The sequence below is a fragment of the Loxodonta africana genome, chromosome 11 (assembly GCF_030014295.1).
Source record: "Loxodonta africana isolate mLoxAfr1 chromosome 11, mLoxAfr1.hap2, whole genome shotgun sequence".
Lineage (NCBI taxonomy): Eukaryota > Metazoa > Chordata > Mammalia > Proboscidea > Elephantidae > Loxodonta > Loxodonta africana.
In genome coordinates this window covers 20,078,789-20,101,993 of record NC_087352.1, presented here as the reverse complement: position 1 = coordinate 20,101,993, position 23,205 = coordinate 20,078,789, and the positions used below count along the sequence as shown (strand labels likewise).

The window sequence follows — 23,205 nt, the reverse complement described above, 5'->3', positions numbered from 1 at the left end:
TAATCATTTGCACCACCTGATGAATCCTGGTGGGAACCCTGGTGGCATAGTGGTTAAGTGCTATGGCTGCTAACCAAAAGGATGGCAGTTCAAATCCACCAGGCACTCCTTGGAAACTCTATGCAGCAGTTCTACTCTGTCCTATAGGTCGCTATGAGTCAGAATCAACTCAATGGCAGTGGGTTTGGTTTTTGGTTTTAATAAATCCTGGAGATTCTATTATGTATCTATTTTATTCAGTTTCCTTCACCACAATTTAAGCTCCATAAAGGCCATTACTTGGCTGTCTTGTACCCCACTGTATTCCCAGTGTCTGTGATGGTGTCTGATACAGTGTAGATGCTCAAAAATATACTATTGAATGAGTAAATTACCTATTCAGCCAGAGCTGGGGTCTGAATTCTTTTACAACTATTTCCATCTCTTTTGCTGTAAGCAAGACTCACCATTTATAACTCAGATAGTATATCCTTATCGCATCAAGGGAAATGACTCTGGATAGGAAAGAGAGAACAAGAGTCCCATCCCTAGGAAACTGAGAAGGAATGAGGGTCGTAAAAGTAATCACATCAGAACTCAGTGGGTGACAGAGAAACCTGCATCTCTGAAAAACTGGGAATTTTAAAGGTTATAGACGTATTAACAAATACAAGGGTCCTTCTCCAAGATGCCACCGAAGAGTTTATATTAACTTTACCCAAAGAATTTGGTCTTTGTCACTGGTTCCTGAGAGACAACCTCTAAAACCTTGGCATTTCCCCAATGACTGAAGTATCTTTGTTACCTCAGAGAACTGCAGACCACACCTGAAGGTTTGTATTAATGAGGTGACACTTGTATGGGGACTAGCCAGGCTAGAAAGACCACCTTGTAATAACATCAGACCTAGGGGAAGGGATGATTCAATCAATCACACCAACATAATGAGGCTCTGGACACATAAGCTCCACGTGCTTACTGGTTGGAGAAAGACATCGATGCACATGGGAGGGCAGTGAGTGCCTTTTTGAGACACAGAAACAGTGGGTAACTCTCCCAAATCTCTCCCTCTGTGTCTCTTCATGTGTAACCTTTGTGCTACAATGAAACTGTAAGTATAGGGCTTTCCATGAGTTCTGTGAGTCATTCTAGTGACTTATCAAACCCACAGTAGTAGTGGGAGCCAGTAGGTCAGAAATGAGGGAGACTGGGAACCCCTGAGCTTGCAGATGGTAGGGTTAGAGGAAACACCCAAATTTATAGCCAGCAGGTTAGAAATGAAGGTGTCGTGGGGAATCCCAAGCTTGTGGCTGGCATCTGAGGTCTCGTGCAGACTTGGCAATCTGGAAGATAGCGTCCTTTAACTTGTGAGGTTTGACCATACTCCAGGTGGTTTAGGCCAGAGGAGGAAGTGCTGCATGTAGAGCTGGTGTGAGCACAGAAGTGGCAGAAAAGAAAGGATTTGATTTTTCCATGCACATACTGTCCTCCATTCTTTGATAATGAAGTCACTTTTTTCTTTTTAATTTGGCTCATTCTGGGGATCCAGTTTCTTTTCTGATCTGCCCTTTTCATCAGTCTCTCTTTTCAGGAAAGAAAGTTTTTGTGACAATTCAAATCTTGAGAACTACTCACTCCCTTCAAGGAAAAAACAAGTTTTCATTGATTAGTCCCTTGGTTCATTGATTCACCTTAATCCATCTTTCAAGTCAACATATACTCATTTTCTATTTTGCCCTGTGGTAGGGCATATATAATATATAAACCATTAAAGAACTTGTAATCTACTTACAGAGATAAGATAAATATTAAAAAAGTACTCATACTATTATTTAGGTAATAGTACAGGCAGTTCTATTTCCCTTGTACTTCCCTTGTTTGTCAGTATCCTGACTGAACTTATATTTTCTCTAGTGTGCACTCTTATTTTTAACAAAGCTGGACAAATAAAAGATTACCACAATGACTGAATCCACAGAGTTTCTTTCTTCTGAGTTCTCTGATACACACTAAGCGTTCATGGTGAAGGCTTTCCCATGTTAACGGCATTCATAGTTTGTTCCTGTGTCAAGTGCCTGATGGGTAACCAGACCAATTTTGTGCTTATACACTTGGTGCACAGCAAGAAAGTCTGTCCAGTGTGAAATCTCTGATGTTGTATGAGGCATGTTTACTTCCTGAAGACTTATAACATTCATTGCATTGTTAGGGTTTCTCTCCATTATGAAATTTGCTTATGTACAAGTAGATTTCTCTAGGAGGAGAAGCCTTTTCCACATGAGCTGCATGTGAAGGGTTTCTCCCCTGTATGAGTTTGTTGATGTACAATTAGGTGGCTTTTCACAGTGAAGCCTTTGCCACATTCTTTGCAGGGTTTCTCTCCAGTATGAATTTGTTGACAGTCAATGAGTTCACTCTGTTGTAAACCCTTTTCCACATTCACTACATATATAGGATTTTTCTATAGTATGAGTTTGCTGATGTTTGATGAGGTAGCATTTCATGGTGAAACCTTTTCCACATTCACTGCACATAAAAGATTTCTTTCCAGTATGAATTTGCTGATGTGCAAAAACATTGTTCTTGAAGGCAAAACCCTTTCCACATTCATTGCATATATAAGGTTTCTCTCCAGTGTGCGTTCTCTGATGTACATTAAGATTGCTCTTGAAGGAAAAACCTTTCCCACATTCACTGCACCTACAGGGTTTCTCTCCAGTATGAGTTCGCTGATGTAACATCAGTCCGCGAGTCACAATGAAATCTTTCCCACATTCACTGCGTCTGTGGGGTTTCTCGCCTGTATGTGTTCGCTGATGTTCGTTCAGATGGCTCTTCATGGTGAAGCCTTTTCCACAATCATTGCATACATAGGGTTTCTCCCCTGTGTGGTTTCGCTGACGTATGATGACATAGTGCTTTGTGGTAGAGCCTTTCCCACATTCACTGCATATGTAGGGTTTCTCTCCAGTATGAGTTCTCTGATGTATGATGAGCATGCTCTTCCCAGTGAAACCTTTTCCACATTCACTACATGCATAGTATTTCCTGTATGCGTTCGCTGATGTACGATGAGATTACGGTTCCCAGGGAAACCTTTTCCACATTCACTGCACACATAGGGTTTCTCTCCAGTATGACTTAGCTGATGTTCAATCAGATGACTCTTTATGGTGAAGACTTTTCCACAATCATTGGATATATAGGATTTCTCTTTTTTATGCATTCTCTGATGTTCATTGAACCTGGACTTTCTGGAGAATGCTTTCCCACACGCACTGCACCCATAAGGTTTCTCTCCTGTATGAACTCTCTGATGAGCCATGAGCTGAAACTTCTTCACAAAGGCTTTCCCACATTCACTGCACATAGGGGCTTTCTCTATTTTGTAGTCTCTGATGCTTAATTACTTGGGACTTAGTGCTGAAGAGTTTTGTACTTACAGGGAATTTGACTTCAGAAGGAAATTTTTCATGATTACCATGCAGAAATGATTTCTCACCTCCATTAAATTTAGCAGAGTCCTTAATCTCATAGGTTAGCTAACCTTAAGTTTGATTTCAGAGTTTTCATATATGACTCAAGGATGTCATGATTTTGCCTAAAAGAAAAATGAATTTTGCTATGATGAACAATATTTCCAAGTGTACTACGCTCATGGTGTTGTTCCATACTCTCTAGCATTCCTCAATTTTCCAAGAGATCTTGCAGATGGTCATCAATCTTGCAGGTTTGTAGCAAAAGAAGAGAACAATGAATCCCTTTGTAATCTTCCTTGAAATAAAAACTTCTTTGGTGTGAAGTGGCTCTTTAGGAAAAACCATATAAAGGAAACTGCATGTATGAATGTTCCATACCTCTTCCACACTGGTACTAACACAATGATAGAAGCAAACTAAAACATAAAGGCAGATATTGTACAAGTAAGGTTAAGTGATGATTTATACAGATTTGGCTGCTTTCTAAATTGGACATTACAAAACACACATAGTAAAATATTAGTTGATGTGTTGACTGAATCAATGTGGGAGCATGGAGGGGAGGGGTTTTTAATGAAAGCATGTCAAGTTAGCAGCAGACCACAATTTGGAGGAACACATTCTATAGAACTTGGAGAAATACCAGACCACAGAGGTGGAGGGAACAATTGATCCAAAGTGATGAGGGCTGCATTCATTCATTCCACAAATATTTAATGAATGGCTTCTAAGTATGAGACACTAGACTGGTGTTTTTCAGAGTACTGGTGTTTTCGGGATATTCAGAAATCCTTCTTATAATCACTGAGCTTAAATTTGAGTTAGAAAAAACCAAATATACAAATGAGGAAAGAAGGAACAGAATGTGGTTTGAAGAATCAACGGAGATAGATGCTTCGAGGTGGAGGAAATCAGGATGCATTTACATAAAGAAAAGACAAGGTTAAATGATGGGCTTGTATGTGTGTGTATGAAATATATCTTACACCATGTACCATGTAGAGAATTATGACAGCATGAACACAAGCTGATAGGTTGAATGAAAGAAGGCTGGGAGCACAGAGGGGAGGGGTTTTCAGTGAAAGTGAGGAATCAATGATTACTCCACTAACTATATGGCTTCAACAATTGGGTAAGTAGAAGCTTCTTATAATGAGATAAAAGTTCAGAATGTGTAAAAAATCAAGTATATTAGCCTCATTCTTATCCACCATTTTACTTACCCATGGTCAACTGTGGTTCGAAAATGTTAAATGAATACAAAACATGAAGAAATTTCACTCCGTCCTCCATCATTCACATAACTTTTATTATAGTATATTGTTATAATTGTTCTATTTTATCATTAGTTATTTTTGTTACTCTCTTACTGTGTCTAATTTATAAATTAAACTTTATCATAAGTATGTACATATAGGACAAATCATAGTATATATAGGGTTTGGTACTGTCCTCAGTTTGAGACATCCATAGGAAGCCTTGGAACGTGCCCCTGCCGTTAAGGGGGAACTACTGTATGCATTGTGAAACATAAACAGTATGGATGGAGATTAAAGACATTATGCTAAGTGAAAAAAGCCAATCACAAAAGGACAAATATTGTATGACCTCACTTACATAAAAAGAAGAAGTAAATATTTATTAGTTGGTACCAGGGGCAGAAAGAGGGGGAAAACAGGGGTTAACAGTGATGGAAAAATTGCATTGATTAAGGGTAGTGTTGTACAGCTGATAATTGTAATTGTCAATAAGTTGTAAACCTGTAAAAAGTTGAACTGGCAAAAGTTCTATGATAGGTGTATTTACAACAATGACAAAAAAAAAAAAAAAAGTAGCTGCTGAGGTTGCTTATGTATAACCAAACACCTCATGGGGTTTGGTTCCTTTGAGGTTTAGGATCATGGTTTCATGCGACATCCCAGCTAATTCTAAAAAGTGTTCCGTGCTTTCTGTTCTACCTCCTAGGTTGTTGTGTAGGGCTTGTGGTTTTAAAAGCTTGCAAGTAGCCATCTAAGGCACAACAACTGATCTCTATTCACCCGAAGCAACAGAGGAAGAAGGAGAGTCTGTAAGAGGATAGGAAATATGTGGCTAACTGCTTCCATGAACAACTGCTTCCTGTGCCATGTAACCAGAAGAACTGGATGGTGCCCAGCTACCATTACTGAACATTTTGATCAAAGATTTCAGAGAGGAATCCTGATCAAAAGGGGGAAAATGAAGAAACAAATCTCAAATGCTCATAAACTCTAAACTTTCTAGAGCCATGGAGGATGGATGAACTCCTCAAACTATTGCCCTGAGTTAATCTTTAAACGTTAAACCAAAAAAATCCCCTGAAGTCATCTTAAAACCAAACAATAGATTAGCTTAACTAATATGAAAAGTCTGTAGCTGGCCTTGAGCATTATGCTCTTTTAAGAACTATCTATGTGGGATCAAACTGAGAGCAGCAACTCAAAAGATTAGATAGAACCCTTAAGGGGCAGTGAGTTTATTAATGAGGGAGGAACAACTCAGAAAAGAAAGGTGAGAATGGTTGCTCAACTTGAAGAATGTAATCAATGTCACAAAATTGTACATGTAGAAACTGTTGGATTGGTGTATGCTTTCCTGTGTATTTCTTAAAAACAAGAAAATAAAATGTATAAGGAAAATTTTTTTTAAAAAATTCACTCAGATGTATAAATCTTTACAAAGGTTTTAACTGGAGACAATTCAAGGAAGAATGAGAAACAACACCTTCAACCTAGGGTGGCAAGGTTGCTCAGCCATCACCAATAAATAATGATAAAGTATTTTTAGAACCAAGTTTCAATGTTATTGTCACAAAATGGAATGGGATTTCAGAGAAGAAAGCATCTAGTATATTCTGGAGTCATGAAAACCATTTCATAAAAAGAATTCAAAGAGACAAAAATATATGCTGTCTGAATGGGGCAAACACCAGACTCACATGCCTGTACCTCAGTTCTTCTCTTACCTGATCAGTCAGCAGCTCCAATGTTTATGGCTTTTTCTTGAAACACATTGCCTTTCAAGCATAGCAGCAACTCTTGGATGTTCCTATCTTACCGCCTGCTCTCTCTAAATGTACATTATTACATAATCATCTTTGTTCAAAGGAGCCCTGGTGGCGCAATGATTGAGTGCCCAGCTGCTAATGGAAATGTTGGTGGTTCGAACCGCCCAGAGACACCTCAAAAGACAGGCCTGGGAATTTGCTTCCACATGGTCAAAGCACTGAAAACCGCGTGGAGCAGTTCTGCTCTGCACACGTATAGTCACTATGAGTTGGAATGAACTTGATGGCAACAAACAACAACAATAATATATTTTCCTCCAAAGACCTGAAAGTAAAGCAGTTCCAACACAAGGAGAGGGACAGGTAAAGGCTCTGTTTATGCATCCTCAGGTACCCTTACACAGTGATGCCTTTATTACATGACTTGGCCATCCACCTTGCTGGTTCTCACTCACTCACCTGGACAAATTTTACTATGGACTTCATCTTCTATTGTCCATAGTTCTTCCCCTCGTTCCAACATGATGAGGGTATCTGGATTGTCAGCTTGATATCCTGTTCATGGCAAATGATAGAAGACTTAAAGACATGCTCAATTAGGGGAGGGTATGTCAAGATCTTATATTTTAGGGCCTAGACAGTTTTCACACACATGAAGAAAAGGCTTTTCTCTCAGAAGAGCACATTCTACCTGCAGTGTGATTGATTGATTACTTTTGTGTGGCCTTTCTAGCCATGGTCTTGGAACTCCCACCCAGGTCATTGGGCAGGACTATGTGATAGGATGATTGTGGCCCACCAAGGGGATTGGTCAGTTTTGCCTTAAAAGAGGGCCAATACTGTTACCACAATTTCGCAAGTTAGAGCTGCCTACCACAAACAGCCAATTCTTCAGACAGGTGAGGTGGGTAGCAAGAGCTTTATTATATATACTGGTATATGGTGACAGAGGGGAATGATCTCTTAAAGCTGTCTGTCTCGAGGAACTGCAGTCTAGCTGGGGTTTTATAGGGAAAGGGGGACATAGGTTTTAGGAACTTGTGGAATGTCTGTTCTCTTTGTGTTTGGTTTCAGTGGTCGTATTTTAAACATGTTGATTTTTCCTTGCCATCATCCCATCAGCCCAGGGGGTGGCTGGCACCATCCTTCGCCCTGTTTGACAGGCCTAGATTGACATCATCTGTTTTTCAAGGTCCTAGGGGAAACATTAGTTATCATTTAACTTTTAGGGGCGTTAACAGCAAAATCATACTTGGAGACAGAGACAGGCTAGCGAAAGGAAAAATGGTGCAGGTTCTGTTCAAGATATGGCTGAGCAGCCTGTTTCAATACCACAGAAGAGAGGTGAATCCTACCACTACCAAGGAAGAACAGCCAGGAGCAGCGCGTTCTTTGGACCTGGGATCCCTGTGCTGAGAAGTTCCTGGAAGCAGGAAACTAAGAGAGAGCAAGCTGTAATCCTGAAGATGGTGAAAAGCGGCGGCAGGAGAGACCTGGCAGCAGGAGACGGTACAGTGGGCATCCTGGCCCATGGAGAAAGCTGAGTGCCTTTGGGGAGAGGCGTAGGGCCAGGTAGAGGTGTGCCTGTGAGCACAGTTGGGAAGACGCTGTCCTGATGAAAGAACTGAATCCTGAGTGTTCCTGAGCCTGAATTGTAACTGTTATTTCCCTTATAATAAATCCCATAATTGTAAGTATGGCCTTTGGGTTCTGTGTGGCCATTGCAATGAATTATGGAACTCAGCAGAGAAGTAGAGTGTGCTGTGGGAGGCATGGTTGGTGTCTGAGTTGGTAAAAATGGCAGAGTGAGAAGGTATGTTTGACCTCTGCCTCATAAGAATCAGCCTTGGGTTGTTGATCTTCGTTCTACCTCCCCCTTGCGGGGTTGGATAAGGTCAGACACTGCCCCCAAGCTGTTTTTACACTACCCTAAAAAAAAAAAAAATTCTGGTGGTGTAGTGGTTAAGTGCTATGGCTGCTAACCAAAGGGTTAGCAGTTTGAATCCGGCAGGCGCTCCTTGGAAACTCTATGGGGCAGTTCTACTCTGTCCTGTAGGGTTGCTATGAGTTGGAATCGACTTGACAGCACTGGGTTTTGGTTTATTGTCTGGAGACAAAGAAGGCTTTACAGTGACTTTGAAGTGTAAGCAACAGTGAAAGGAAAGGCTATTGCCTAGGCTCCCTCTGAGTGAAATGGGGGAGATGTCCTCACCCATGGACACCAGGTTGCTATAGGTCTCCAACATCCCATCCAGGTACAGGTCCTTCTGAGGAGGGCCCAGGAGCTGCCCCTCCTCCCCGGTGAACTTTATGGCTACATCATCAAGTGTCAGCAATTCCTGTAATAACATAGTCTTATTTAATAAGAGTATTTCATGTTTATTAATAAACAAGGAACACAAAGGAAGTTGTCCTGCTCATATTAACCATTGACTGCATCAATAAACCTTTTGAAAATTTTTAAATACTTTGTCATAGAATGAATTTCTACATAAAGTATCCTATAACTGTGTAGTCATGCATTCACTCAACAAAGTATAAGTTTTTATAAAATGTTGCCACTAAAAACACTTGCTAACATAAAAACATCTGATTTGTATATATATATTTTTAATTCTAGCATCTATTTAGCAGTCAACAAAGTATATGATAGTGAAAACTGGATACATGGTACAGATTGCTACATTCACTATAAGCCCATCCAGCCAACATCAGAATTAGATATGAAAAGATGCTAGATGGTTGAATCAGAGGACACTATATAAATGTTTAGTTATTGAATGAAAAAAAAAGAAACTTAAGGAATATAAATAAAGCACAAGAAAGTATTAAAGATGATTAGGCAAACTTGGAAAAAATTAAAATATACATAGAGTAAATATATAAGTGCACATATATATGACTATACAAATATATGTGCATATATCTAAAAAAATTTTTTTATATCTATGTATATGTACACAAAAATACACACATGGATATATATTCATAGAAAGGTCAATATCATATTTGATACACAGTAGAGATCATTAGTGAACTGAAATATGCTTTTTAAGAAGTAACCCAAAGAAAGCAAAGACCCAAAGAGACAGAAAATACAAACCAGAGTTTACTTAATATGAAAGGTAGAGTGAGAAGGTCTAACATATGCCTATTCAAGAGACTCTAGAGTAATAGAGAACCAATTTACAAAGATTTATGCACTGATAAATTTTCAGACTGATTAAACACCCTATAACAGTAAAACCAAAAAATTCCCAGCAGGAAATCCCCATCAATTCATCAGACTGCAAAAGGAAGATTATGAAAGCAAGTGGAAGGAAAACACACATTACTGACAAAAAAAAAAAAAACCAAACCCGATGTCTTTGAGTTGGTTCAGACTCATAGTGACCCTATAGAACAGGGTAGAATTGTCCCATAGGGTTTCCAAGGAGCAGCTGGTGGATTTGAACTGCTGACCTTTTGGTTAGCAGCAAAATGCTTAACCAGTAAGCCAACAGGGCCCCTTACTGGCAAAAGAAAGACAAAGTTCCCTGATAGTTGACTTTTCCACCCAATCACTGGAAGCCAGAAGAGGGTGGAATAGTATCTTCAAAGTCCTGACACTGTAGCAACACAGCCTAGCCCTAAGTGCCACCCAAAACTGAATGGGGGGGGGGGGACCTGATTATCAAATGAGCTGTCGCTCTCTAGTTTCAATATGCCTTGCAACCATATGGTCCTGTGGGAAACTGAAGCAGGGAGGATCTAGGGAAAAACTTATGGAATAATCTATCCTCGTTATTGTAGAGACGAAATAGATGAGAGCAGACTTGGTCAAAAAAAACAAAACCAAACCCAGTGCCATCGAGTCGATTCTGACTCATAGCGACCCTATAGGACAGGGTAGAACTGCCCCACAGAGTTTCCAAGGAGCGCCTGGCAGATTCGAACTGCCAACCCTTTGTTTAGCAGCCGTAGCACTTAACCACTACACCACCAGGGTTTCCACGGACTTGGTAATGGCTGCAAATTCCTAAGCTTGATAATCTTACCACATTCTGAGTTATTTTATGAGATGTAAATCAACTTGGAAAAAAGTAAGCTTAGATTCCTATCTAATTTCACATTAAAAAAAAAAAAAACCTTTTCCCAGTTAAAGGCCTAAACATAATAAAAAGGCCTATGACAGCAATAAGGCAAATATGACATATTTATGACAGAAGTCAAGGGCCAGAAAGGAAAAAAGTGACAAATTTTGAGGAAAAGTGAAAATGTCTACTTTGAAAAAAATATCTTAAAATATGTTTGCAATAAGCAAAAGAAAGGCTCAATATCTAGCAGATTTAAATAATGTTTACCAATTGGTGAATGAATAACTTTAGAAGGATCAGCACAAAGCTGGTTGCTACGAGGCTGGGGTTAAAGATGTCCCAAATGCCCAACTTTTCCAAACTGCCGTACCACTCCATCATCTGTAATATCAACTACTCCTCCTCACCTCAGTACTCTCCCTCTCATCTTTGGGTTTCCTAATTCACTGCAACATCTCACAGAGCTCACAAACTGTATCAAGGAAATGGCTCACGCAGTTGTGAAGGCTAGCGAGTCCCAAATCCATGGGCCAGGCATAGGCTTCTCCTGACCCACGTGGCTTCAGGGGCTGACAAACCCAAACCAGCAAGTCAGACCCACTGGCTGCTGGCTCACAAAGCTGTGGAAGCTGGGGAAGCAAGTCAGATGATAGCCTGCTGGCCCACAGGGCTGTGGAAGCTGGCAGCTTTTTTCTACGCTTTAAACGGTAGAACCAGCAGGTCAGACAACAGGCCGCTGACTCAAGTGCCAAGAACCGGATGTCAGACAGTAACAAGCTGGACACAGGATCCAGATACAGAGAGACAGAGTCCCGCCCAAGCACCCACTATATACAATGGATGGAGGCCACACCACAGGGAAGGGTGTGACTTGAGTAAGGGTGGGACTTGAGTCACAAAGACTATGGCTAGAAGGGCCATATTAAATATTTCATTACACTGCCATTGGTAAGACAAGTTGTTTGAATGGAAAAATAAAGTATTTTATAAAAGAAATAATCAAATTGACCAACAGAGAAGAAAGATTTCAACTTCGCCTGTGATTAGAAAACTGCCATATAAAATAAGGCAAAGGAATATTGGATCATTCATATTATTGAAAAGCATGCAATTTGATTTAAAAAAACAGTTGCGTCCATTAGAACTCATGGTGACTCCATGTGTTGCAGAGTAGAAGCACTCCATAGAGTTCTGGAGGCTGTGACCTTTCAGAAGCAAATCATCAGGACTTTCTTCCGAGGAGTCTCTGGATTGGTTTGAACGGACAGCCAATCAGTTAGTAGTCTAGTGCTTAACAGTTTGTGCCACCCAGGGAATCCTATGCAACTGAATAATGTGATATTATTAACTGGTGGCAAATATTTAAGTCTTGAATGATCTTATATAGCAATTACTATGTACAAGCACTCATCTAAATGCTCTAGGTAGATTAACTCACTTTTTGAGTGTGACAATTACAACGCAGTGAGTTACTTAATATGGCCCTTCTAGCCATAGTCTTTGTGACGGCCACATAATGACTGGGTGGGACTATGCTAATAAGGTGTTTGTAGCCCAACAAGAGGATTGGACAGCCTGCTAATAATGCAAATAAAATGCATGGAACTCTTGCAGAGGGTGGGACCATGCAAATAAGATGTGTGGAACTCGTGAGGGGATTGGTCAGTTTTGGCATCCTGCTAGGTGTAAAGGGAGCCAATCCCAGAAGTGGAGAGGGGGTCACACTACCATCAGAAAATGAGCCAGGGGCAGAGCACTTCCTTTGGACCTGAGGTCCCTGCGCTGAGTGCCTCCTAGACATAGGAGACACAGAGAGAGAGAGTTGTAACACTGGAGGTGGCGAGAGATGGCAAGAAGCAGCGACAGAAAAACAGCAGCAGCAGAACCAGAAGATTGGCAGGAGGTGACGCAGTAGGCTTCCTGGTCCATGGAGTGAGAAAGCTGAGCACCTTCAGGCATGAGACTTGCTGGCCAAGTGGGTAGCTCTGGACACTTCTTGGCAGAGCTAGACTTTCTGACACACGGAGCTACAGAGTTCAGTATCTTTGGGCAGAAGGGCCAAGGGCCAGAGAGAGGCTTGTCTGTAGCAGTGTCTGAGAAAAGGCTGTCCTGATGGAAAAATTGTATCCTAAGTATTTCTGATCCTGAATTGTAACCTATTACTTCCCTATTAAACCCCACAACTGTGAGTATGATCTGTGAGTTCTGTGTAGCCACTGCAGCTAATTATCGAACCCAGCAAAGAAGTAGAAAATGATGTAGGAGAGACAGCTGATGTCAGGAATGGTAAAAATGTTGCAGAGAAAAGGCATATCTGACCTCTGCTTCATGGAAGCAGCTTTGGGTTGATGCTGATTCTCTCCTACATTCGTGAACTTAGAGGTCGGACACATCTGTGCAACCATTTTTACAGTATATCAGCCGTAGGCTTAGGAGTCCACATACTTCCCTGCACTTCAGACCAGCCAGCCCCTTCTCCTTCTCTCATCCTACATCACCTAAGCTAGGTCAATGGGTTTCAAAGGAGCATGTTCAAACTGCTTGCTTGAAATTCAAAAAGCAAAACAATAATTTTTTAGACAGCCAGTGTTTAAATTGCCCATCCACATCAAATCAGTACTCTGAAGAGACCAGCATGTCTCTTGGTCTGAAGAATCTTCTGTTCCAGTTAGAACTTTGAGCATCTGCATCCATAAGCAAAGTGCAGCCCAGAACAAGCCATAAAATTGCAGCAATTTACACCAGCTCATGCTGTCAAACATCTTTCTCTTCATTTGGTTGGTTTCTCGTCAGTTCATGACTAGCTCTTGTGGATGAGGTCAGTGGGTACCAGTCATAGGCTCTGGAGCCCACACACCTTCCTGCACTTCAGACCACCCAGCCTTCTCTCTCTGCCCTACCCATACATAGCCCCTGTGGGCTATGTCAACCAACGGGTACCACACATAGGCTCAGGAATCCACACAAATCCCTGCACTTCTGACCAGCCAGCCCTCTCTCTCATCTTTAGCCCCTGTGGGCTAGGTCAGTGGATGCCAGTGGAACATGTCTAAACTCAGCCTGTCTCTTCATTGCTGTATCTCCCCCACTTCCATTCATCGAGTGGACCCACATGGTCACCACAAGTGAGCATACTAGGCTGAAAGAATAATTTCTCTTATAAGGATCAGCACAAAGCTGGTTCCTATGAGGCAGAAGTTAAAGACGTCCCAAATGTCCAACTTTTCCAAACTACTGTACTGCTCCTTCATTTCTAACATCAACTACTCCTCTTCACCTCAGTACTCTCCCTCCCATCTTTGGGTTCCCCAATTCACTGCAACGTCTCACAGAACTCACAAACCGTATCAAGGAAATGGCTCATGCAGTTGTGGAGGCTGGCAAGTCTCAAAGCTGTTGGTCAGGTGCAGGCTTCTCCCGACCCATGTAGCTGCAGAGGCTGATGACACCAAACCAGTAGTTCAGACTACAGTTTGCTGACTCACAAGACACGGAAGCTGGTGAATCCGGTCAGATGATAGGCTGACAGCCCACAGGGCTGTGGAAGCCAGTGAATTCCAGATTTGACAGGTCAGATGGGAGGTCTCTGGCTCAAATGTCAAGAGCTGGAGGTTAGATGTTCAAACTGGATGCAGAATCCAGATACAGAGAGAGAGCCCCACCAGGGCACCCACACATATACCTTAGATGCAGGGCCACACCCCGGGGAAAGGCTTAACGAGTAAGGGTGGGACTTGAGTCATGCCCTCCTGAACGGCTGTGACCCAAGAAACACCCCACATGAATCCTGCCTCATTAGCGTATAGAGGTCAGGATCCAAAACACATAAAATGGAAGACAACCACACAATACTGGAAATCATGGTTCAGGCAAGCTGAGGCAACCCCAACCCTCACAGGTTCTATATACCTTATTTGCATAGTCCCACCCAACTATTGTATGTGAGTCACAAATACCATGGCTAGAAGGGCCACATTAAGTAATTCATCACATTGCACAGGCTGTCTACTCACCAGATCCATTTAACTACCACTCCTGGAATGGGGCTGTTCTGACGGGCACTGACTTTTCCTGCCTTGATGCAACCAAAGGCAAATGGCTTGCTCAAAATTAAAACAGCAAAACAGTCGTTCTTTTTTTCTGTAGGTCCTTCCTCCAAATGCAAATTTCCTAACTGAAAATATTCTGGGTGGGGCTCAAGTTTTCGACCTAAGCCCCTGACACTCTATATGGAGAGGTACTGCATTAAAACTGTTAGGTAGGAGAACGTTCAGTATCTATAGTACATTCAAATAAACAATACTTCTGAAAACATTCCAGTTTCATCTTTTCTTCTCCACGTCTTCACTGTCTTCCCATTCATATGCCTCTGGCTGGGTGGAACCAGAATACCCTGGCCCTCTATCAATCATGCTGATTATGCAGCCTGGCTCTTGGCCCAAGCCACTACAGAAGTGTCTTCTCTATCCTCCATTTCTCACCACCAAGGTAATGATCTAAGAATTCAAAGAGTTGCTTCCCAAGATCATTCGTTCTTTCCCTTACAAGGTCTCATGCTTGCATAAGTTTGGAGCCATTGCAATGAATCCTGCTTTCATCACCAACTATAAAAATGGCAGCGTAAAATCATCTGACCTCTTCTAACATCTCAAGGAGGAGAGAGAATCACCATCAGCATAAGGCTGATTCCTACAAAGCAGAGATCAGACATGCCTTCTCTCTTCATCCTTTTTACCAATCCTGACATTTGTTCCTCCTATGTCATTCTGTATTTCTCTGTTGGGTTCAATTATTCATTGCAGTGGCCACACAGAACTAACAGACCAAACTCACAGTTACAGCGTCTATTAGGAAAGTAAGAGGTTACAGTTCAGGGTCAGGAAAAACTCAGGATACAGTTCTTTAATCAGAACAGCCTCTTCTCAGCCATACCCACAGGAAGGCCTCTCTATGGCCTACTCCCCCTCAGCCCAACCTGTGACCTACTTGGGCAAGGGTTACAGAGCTCTTTAGCTCCACCAATAACGGTCTGTGGGCACCCTATTCCACCAGTAAGACTCATTCTGAAGGTGCTCAGCTCTCTAACTCCATAGGTCAGCAAGCCTAGTTGTCCCAAGTGCTCAGAGACACCACAGTACTTTGGGAGACTTCCTGTTCTAAATCACTCAGCTCTCTTGCTCTGTGAATTGGCAAGCCTAGCTCCATCAAGCGCCCGGAGGCAGCCTACTCCACAAACAAGCCTCCTGCCCAAAGTCATTCAGCTTTCTTGTTAATGGGGTTCCCGCTACACCATCTCCTGCCAGTCTCCTGGTTCTTCTACCTCTGCAGCTGCTATTTATTACCATCTGCTTCTCACTATCTGTTGCTGTTACCAGGGTTTCTGTTCTCTGTGTCCTTTGGGTCTCGGAGATTCTCAGCACAGAGATCACGGGTCCAAAGGACAACCTCCACTCCTAGCTCTTCTTTCTTGGTACTTGAGAGGTCCCTGTTCTCTGCCTCTGGGTTGGGTAATTTTAATCCTATCCAGTGGTAAAGCTGACCAATTCCCTCCTTAGGGTTTCATACACCTTGTTAGCATGGTCCCACCTAATCATTTAGTCAGAGTTACAAACCATGGCTAGAAGGGCCATTTTAAGTAATTCACTGCACCACATACCCACTGACCTAACTTGGATGGCCACGGATGAGGCTACCCCACATTGAATGGGGATGAAATGGCCTTGCCCCTGGTAAAGGCGGAAGAGAAGAATAAAGCAGTATGACACTATGAACTGGTGTAGATTCCTGCAATTTGATGGCTTGCTCTGGACTGGACTTTGCTTATGGATGTAGATCCTCAAAGTTCCAATTGGAACAGAAGATTCTTCAGATCAAGGGACATGCTTGTCTCCACAGCGTACTGGTTTGATAGGCAAGGGCAATTTAAACACTGGCTACCTAAAACAAGGAGAGAGAAAGGCATGAAGTGTGTCTTAATTATCTAGCGCTGCTATAACAGAAATACCCCAAGTAGATGGCTTTAACAAACACAAATTTGTTCTCTCGCAGTCTAGGAGGCTAGAAGTCCGAATTCAGGGTGAATGCTTTCTCTGTCAGCTCTGGGGGAATGTCTTGTCATCAATCTTCCCCTGGTCTAGAGTTTCTCAGTGCAGGAATCCAAGGTCCAAAGGACGCACTCCCATACAGCCCTTCTTTTTTTTATGGTATGAGGTCCCCAACTCTGCTTGCTTCTCTCTTCTTTTATCTCTTGTAAGATAAAAGATAATGCAGGCCACACTTCAGGAAAACTCTTCATACATGGGATCAGGACTGTGACCTGGAGTAAGAATGTTGCATCCCACCCTAATCCTCTTTAACATAACTTACATGAACTACAAGTAGAGATTTAGGACTTACAACACACAGGAGAATTACATGAAATCACAAAATGGAGGACAGCCACACAATACTGGGAATCAGGACCTACCGAAATTGACACATATTTTGGGGGGACACAATTTAATCTACAACATTGTCGTTGGCTTACATGCTTTTGCAGGTGTGCTTACACTCAAAATGAGGGGGACAGGGAGAATCCCCACTGAATAGGCTCCTCTTCTCCTGATGGTTCTAGAAAAGAGAGGGTGGGGTAAGATACTGATAGGATTATATGATTCATTTGTTGTGTGTTGATTGTTAGCAGGGTTAACTGTGATTATTAAAACTGTAACTGCAGAAGCAGTAACTGTGAAAGAGTGGACTAAGGGAGGGTACTGCTGGACTAGAGTACCGTGGGACAACCTTAAAGATTTTACTATGCTGATACCTCACAAGGCTCAGATCAAAGGGATATTCTTCTCTCAGTTAAATTTTACCAGAGGCCAGAAAGGGTGAAGCCAAGACGACTTTTGGAGAACCTGACCAGATCAGATGGACACCTGTAGCAGACCTGAATAGCCGGTACCTGTGTAACCTCACCCTGAGGACACTTTGTCCTATTGAAAGACTAATTATTAATGACTGTTAAAATGACTGGGAGGCTGTAGAGAGGTTGGAACACTGATGGTGGGAATGTAAAATGGAACAACCACTTTGGAAATTGATTTGGTGCTTCCTTAAAAAGCCGGAAATAGAACTACCATACGATCCAGCAACCCCACTCCTTGGAATATATCCTAGAGAAATAAGAGCCTTTACAAGAACAGATATGTGCACACCCATGATTATTGCAGCACTGTCTACAATAGCAAAAAGATGGAAGCAACCAAGGTGCCCATCAATGGATGAATGGATAAATAAATTATGGTGTATTCACACAATGGAATACTAAGCATCGATGAAGAACAGTGAGGAATCTGTGAAACATTTCATAACATGGAGGAACCTGGAAGGCACTATGCTGAGTGAAATTAGTCAGTTGCAAAAGGACAAATATTGTATAAGACCACTATTATAAGAACTTGAGAAATAGTTTAAACTGAGAAGAAAACATTCTTTTGTGGTTAAAAGAGGGGGGAGGGAGGGAGGATGGGAGAGGGGCATTCACTAATTAAATAGTAGATAAGAACTACTTTGGATGAAGGGAAAGACAGCACACAATACAGGGGAGGTCAGCGCAACTGACTAAACCAAAAGAAAAGGAGTTTCCTGAATAAACTGAATGCTTCGAAGGCCAGTGCAGCAGGGGCAGGAGTCTGGGGACCATGGTTTCAGGGTACATCTAAGTCAATTGGCATAATAAAACCTATTAAGAAAACATTCTACATCCCACTTTGAAGAGTGGTGTCTGGGGTCTTAAGCGCTAGCAAGCAGCCATCTAAGATACATCAATTGGTCTCAACCCACCTGGAACAAAGGAGAATGAAGAACACCAAGGACACAAGGTAATTATGAGCCCAAGAGACAGAAAAGCCCGCATGAATCAGAGACCACATCATCCTGAGACCAGAAGATCTAGATGGTGCCCGGCTACAACTGATGACTGCCCTGACAGGGAACACAAGAGAGAACTCCTGAGGGAGCAGGAGAGCAGTGGGATGCAGACCCCAAATTCTCATAAGACCAGACTTAATGGTCTGACTGAGACTAGAAGGACCCTGGTGGTCATGGCCCCCAGACCTTCTGGTGGCCCGGAAAGGAACCATTCCCGAAGTCAACTCTTCAGACATGGATTGGACTGGACAATGGGTTGGAGAGGGATGCTGGTGAGGAATGAGCTTCTTGGATCAGGTGGACACTTGAGACTATGTTGGCATCTCCTGTCTGGAGGGGAGATGAGAGGGTGGAGGGGGTTAGAAGCTGGCGAAATGGACACGGAAAGAGAGAGTGGAGGGAGAGAGCAGGCTGTCTTGTTAGGGGGAGAGTAATTGGGAGTGTGTAGCAAGGTGTATATGGGTTTTTGTGTGAGAGACTGACTTGATTTGTAAACTTTCACTTAAAGCACAATAAAAATTATATAAAAAAAAATGACTGGGATGGGGAAGTTATCTTCCAAGCGTGAAAGAACCATGGCTACAGGAGCCAGGGGGTGGCTTGCAGTGCGATGAATTACTTTTATGTGACCTTTCTAGCCATGGTCTTGTTACTTCCACCAAATGACTGGGTGGAACTATGCAGATAAGGTGATTGCAACCCACCGAGGAGATTGGACAGCTTGTTATTATGCAAATAAGGTGCATGGCACCCTTGTGGGGAGGGGACCATGCAAATAATGTGTACAGAACCCTAATGAGGGGATTGGTTAGTTTTGCCATCCACTAGGCTTAAAAGAGAGCCAATCCCAGAGCAGAAGGGGAACCTCACTACTCTGCAGAAGAAGAGACAGGGGAGGAGCGTATCCTTTGAATCTTGAGTTCCTGCACTGTGAAACTCATAGACCTTGGAGACAGAGTGAGATACTCTTAACACAGGAGTTAGCACGAGATGATAAGAAGTGGTGGCAGAAAAACGTTGGCAACAGAACAAGGATACTGGCGTGAGATGGCACAATGGGCTTCCTGGCCCACGGAACAAGGCAGTTGCAGTTGGTGTGCCGACCCACAGTGACAGAGCTGAGCACCTTCAGGCCAAGGCTTACTGGAGAAACCAGATACGTCTGGGTACTTATCGATGAAGCTAAAGAGCTTTGTAACAGTTGCCTAAGCAGGGCAGAGGCGAGGCCTGCCCAAGAGACCTGAGGCTTCGAGGGCCAGACAGAGTCCTGCCTTCAGCCACCGGTGAGAAGAGGATGTCCTGATGGAAGAACTGTATCCTGAGTTGTTTCCGATCCTGAATTGTAACCTGTAATTCCCTAATAAACCCCATAACAGTGAGTATAGTCTGTGAGTTCTGCGTGGCCATTGCAACGAATTATCAAACCCAGCAGAGAAGAAGAGTACCATTGTGGGATGACTCGTGTCAGAATTGGTAAAAAGGTTGGAGAGATGAGGTGTGTCTGACCTCCACTTCATAGAAATCAGCCTTGGCTGTTGATCTTGACTCTCCTCCCCCTTGTGAGGGTGCGGTAGGTCAGACACCACCACACTATTTTTACAGCAGCAAAGAGAGAGATATACAGGGCAGGTTAACAAAAATGAATAGAATGAGAATGTCTAACATATGACTATCTATAACTTCAGAAAGAGCCAGGGAGAATCAATATCCAAAGATCTCCCTCTGCACTCAAAAATAATTTTTTACTGAATGAAATATCTATAGCAGGCAAATTCTAAGATAGATCTATGATCATATATTGACACCATTATACAGTCCCCTCTCCTTTAGTACGAGCTGGCCTAGTGACTTCTTTCTACTTAAAGGTGATGGAATGACATCCTGTGATTATAAAACATATTAAATGTTACTGCTGTCTTGAGTGAAGCAACTTGCCATGTTGAGGAAGCCAACATGGCAAGTACCTGAGGGCTGTCTCTGGCCAACTTATAGTGAGGAACTAAGGCCCTCACGGAACTGAATCCTGCCCACAACCAAATAAGTAACTTAGTGTTAATCCTACGAAATATATATATATATACCTGTAAAAATGGTGTGGGGGCAGCATCTGACCTCTTAAAACTTCACAAGGGGGTGGGAGAATCAAGATCAACAGCCCAAGGCTGATTCGTATGAGGCAAAGTTCAGATATGATTCCTCTCTCTGCCATCTTTACCAATTCTGACACCAACCATCCCTTCCACAGCACTCTCTACTTCTCTGCTGGGTTCGATAATTCATTGCAATGGCCGCACAGAACTCACGGACAATATTCACAATTATGGGGTTTATTAGGGAAGTAACAGGTTACAGTTCAGGATCAGGAACAACTCAGGATACAGTTCTTCCATCAGGACAGCCTCTTCTCACCTGTGGCTGAAGGCATGCCTCTCTCTGGCCTCTTGGCCTCTGCACTGCTCAGGCAAGTGTTATAAAGCGCTTTTAGCTCTGCCAGTAAGTGCCCGAAGGCACCCTATTCCACCAGTAAACCTTGTCCCAAAAGCACTCAGTTCTAGCTCTGTGGGTCAGCAAACCTAGCTCCATCAAGTGCCTGGAGGCACCCTATTCCTCCTGCCCAAAGGCACAAAGCCTTCTTGCTCCATGGGCCAGAAAGCCCAATCGCAGTCTCCTGTCAGTTTCTCCTGCTACCATTTCTCTGCTTCTCACCATCTTCAGTGTTACAGCTCTCTCTCTGTCTCGTGGTGCCAGAGCTCCAGTCTTGACCCTTCTTCCTTGGTGGTGGTGAAATCCTCTCTTTTCTGCCTCTGGGGTGGCTCATTTCAAGCCTAGCGTGATGGCAAAACTGACCGGTCCCTTTGGTGGGCCACAATTACCTTATTTGCACAGTCCCACCCAAGTGATTGAGTTACAAGACCATGGTGAGAAAGGCTGTACAAAAGCAATCCATCCCACTGCAATTCCTGATCCTATGTTGCCTGATGTTGAAGTCAGAGTCCAAGTTCATTTCTCTCCAGTTCATACATTTCCAAATGTATATTCTTCTGATGAACTGAACTGAAATTTTACAGGCCTCTACAAATCCATTACGGAACAAAGGAAAACACAAAACAACCTAAAACTCACTTGTGTCTTGTTCATTTTCTTTTGTTCTTGAGACATGGCCAGAAACTGGGGTGCTCTGTCTTTAGTCTTTTCTGGATCAGCTCTAAATATCTACTCAGAAATCTCAGTCTCCTGTGAAGGTTGTCCCCAGAAATGACAATATACAAATCATGCAACCTCTTCCTCTTCGTTTAAGTGATCCTCTTGCTGCTCAGGAGTCAGGACCTGTAGGCTGCAGGGAAAATTCAATGTGAGGAGTACACTTCCCCTGGGCCCAGATGCTGTCACTGCTCCTCGCATTCATCTTAACACAAGGCCCCCCAAACTGTTGACAGTCCCTTCATTTGCTGCCCCAGAACATTTTACACCCCTGGGCAATAAAACCAAAGACTCAGAATTTGCAGAGATATGGGCAAAAGATGTCTTTTCAAAAAATGGCTCTTGGATTAGTCAGGTACACATGTGAAAGAAAAAAAACAAAAAGCTTTATCCCTACCTTAGAACATATGAAACTATCAATTCAGGGTCAACTGTGACTCTCCATGAGAACGGCAAATCAAGAAAGCTTTAAGAGGATAACTTTATATTAGGATATGGAAACATACACACCCCATGTAAATCACTAACTATAAAGTGAACACTATTCTGCTGGAGGAGCTGTAAAGTGAAATAAACACCTTAAAAAACATTTAGGCACCCTCTCTTACGTTGAATTTATACATACATGGTGAAACAATTTGAGTCTGGGGAAAACCCATTGCCATTCACTCGATTTTGACTCATAGTGGCCCGAAAGTACAGAGTGTAAGTGCACCATAGGGTGTCCAAGGCTGTAATCCTTACGGAAGCCGACTGTCTCATCTCTCACGCAAAGCTGCTAAGTGTTCAAATCACCAACCTTTTCAGTTAGCAGCTGGGCGCTTAACAACGGCACCACCAGGGCTCCCTAGTCTGAGATATATCTGGGTATGTATCTCCCCACGATAAGTGCACATTTCAACCACAAGACATGCACCAATATTTTCAAAGGAGCATTATTTGTAGTAGTCCAAAACTCAAACAACTCAAGTATGCATTAATAATAATAAAAAAAATGCTCTACATTCAAACAATGGAATGCTATACAGCAACCAAAACTTTTGGCTGGCTTGAAAGCTAAGACTGCCTTGTACATTATTTAAAGGGCTGTTAAAAAATAAAACAATACAGCAAGAAATTCTATGAGAAAACTAACATGGCCTGCAAAACCATATTTACTATGCAACTATTCAGAGTAAGTTTGCCAAACCTTCTTTTCTTTTAACTTTTTGTGCTTTAAGTGAAAGTTTACAAATCAAGTCAGTCTCTCAAAAATTGATATATACCTTGCTATATACTCCTAGTTACTCTCCCCCTAATGAGACAGCACACTCCTTCTCTCCACCCTCTTTTTTTGTGTCCATTCAGCCAGCTTCTGACCCACTCTGCCCTCTCATCTCCCATCCAGACAGGAGCTGCCCACATAGTCTCCTGTGTCTACTCGAACCAAGTAGCTCACTCTTTACCAGCATCATTTTCTATCCCATAGCCCAGTCCAATCCCTGTCTGAAAAGCTGGCTTTGGGAATGATTCCTATCTTGGGCTAACAGAAGGT

The 23,205-nt window shown here is 42.5% G+C and overlaps 1 pseudogene; it reads right to left on the bottom strand.

Moving 5' to 3' along the window:
• Positions 1-2,200: 2,200 nt before the first annotated feature.
• Positions 2,201-3,663, bottom strand: LOC104845469 (zinc finger protein 432-like; annotated as a pseudogene).
• Positions 3,664-23,205: the final 19,542 nt, after the last annotated feature.